Source organism: Penaeus japonicus, unplaced genomic scaffold (assembly GCF_977035675.1).
Source record: "Penaeus japonicus unplaced genomic scaffold, GWHDUDI00000001_assembly GWHDUDI00000026, whole genome shotgun sequence".
Lineage (NCBI taxonomy): Eukaryota > Metazoa > Arthropoda > Malacostraca > Decapoda > Penaeidae > Penaeus > Penaeus japonicus.
The window spans coordinates 3,381,625-3,383,159 of NW_028234428.1; the positions used below are offsets into that span (position 1 = coordinate 3,381,625).

The 1,535-nt window shown below is 34.1% G+C and overlaps 1 protein-coding gene across 2 annotated transcripts in view; it reads left to right on the forward strand.

Annotated features, from left to right (window-relative positions):
• Positions 1 to 695, forward strand: part of LOC122249788 (dnaJ homolog l(2)tid, mitochondrial) — a 16,103-nt gene extending 15,408 nt beyond the window's left edge. For both annotated transcript variants that reach the window (XM_086551911.1, XM_086551912.1), the window contains one exon: positions 1 to 695. This exon is cut by the window's left edge and continues 898 nt beyond it. The gene's annotated coding sequence lies outside the window, so the exon portion shown is untranslated.
• The last annotated feature ends 840 nt before the right edge of the window (positions 696 to 1,535 follow it).

Genomic DNA, 1,535 nt, shown 5'->3' on the forward strand with positions numbered 1-1,535 from the left:
CTCCCAGTATCTTGTTTTTTTTTAATTAAAATTGCTGCCCATAGCTGACACCTCAAGCAAGATGCTCTACTTCTGACTTTGTAGTATAGCAACAGTACTAGAATAGCAGTAATAACTTTTGATAATTATGTCATAGTTCTTTGCATTATTTTGACTGGTAATTTTGTTTTGATATTAATAAGCCGCTTGTAAGCAGAGCTTGAATTTGTCAGAATTAAATGCAGTTAAGACTATTTTCATTATTATCTTTGGAGTGTGGAAGATGCATCAAAGTTGTGATGACACATTAGAGATTTGCAAAGGAAGTGTAATTTTCCCGATTTGTCATTACATTGAAATGAAAAGGTGATGGTATATTATAACATTCTGACATAATTGTTGTCAGGGTGTAATGTCATACCAATGTGATATAAAGCAGCACAAGATTTTATTTCATTAGTTTGTTGCTGCCTTGGAATAAATTGTACAGCGTTATAAACACTTGGCTGTGCACTCTGTCTCGTGATTTTATATGGTTGAAAGATCGTCCCTGTTTTACTCTAGAAAAAAAATTATTATAGGGAAAGTTAAAAGTAAAAGAAAAGATAATGTTATGTTTCATGTTATTATAATGTATGGTTGAAAATACATGTACAGGTCTATAGATTCCATATTGTATATAGTGGAACAGTATTGAAATACACAATACAGTTTTATTCACATTATTATTAACCCTTTCCATAATTATGATGACTTCTTTGCTCACACGATGTCTGCAGTGACAGTACACATCGTTATTTCTTCATCCCTTCAACATGAATAATTTTATAATGGAGAAAAGTGATAGTTCACAGTTGATCATTATCTCCCTCCCTCCCTCTGATTGTCTTTCTTAATTTTTGTGGCTATTGAAAACTGTCCATCTATTTTTATTTATTTTTTTAAATCTAGCCACTTACTTTTGTAAGGTGCATAAGACTTGCAGATCTATTTTACTCCCAAATTTTCTGGGAGTAAAAAAACTTGCTAATACTTAGATATTTCCATGGATTCCTCAAGTTCACTATCCCTTTATCAGTAATCAAGGTGAATCTCCATAGACTGTCCTTACCCGATCAACTACTGCTAAATATCGGCTACATAATGGGCAGGAGGGAAAGTATTATCTCCTAACGACTAAACAAACTCTCCCTCTCATTTTGATTTAATAAAGCTTAGCACACTGTAATTGATACCGCAGGATGGGTCGCCTATCTGTAAAAAAAAACTGTTGTTATATCCTGTAGAAGATGGAAAATGCAATATCATACTGATATAGATGTATAACACTTTCCTGTCCCGGTGCCGAATTTCTGTCGCCCTTAGGCGTTTGCCCGAAAATGCAGTACTCTCGGTCTACCTTACGCAATATAGTCAAAAACCAGAAATAATATAACTAATAGCAATATATCACAGCATCACAATAGATGGTTAAAGTATTCATGCTGCAATCTACATGAGCGAGCCGCTATTTTAAAGTGTAGAGAAGTCAAGAGATGCAAGTCTGTCGCTTGCAC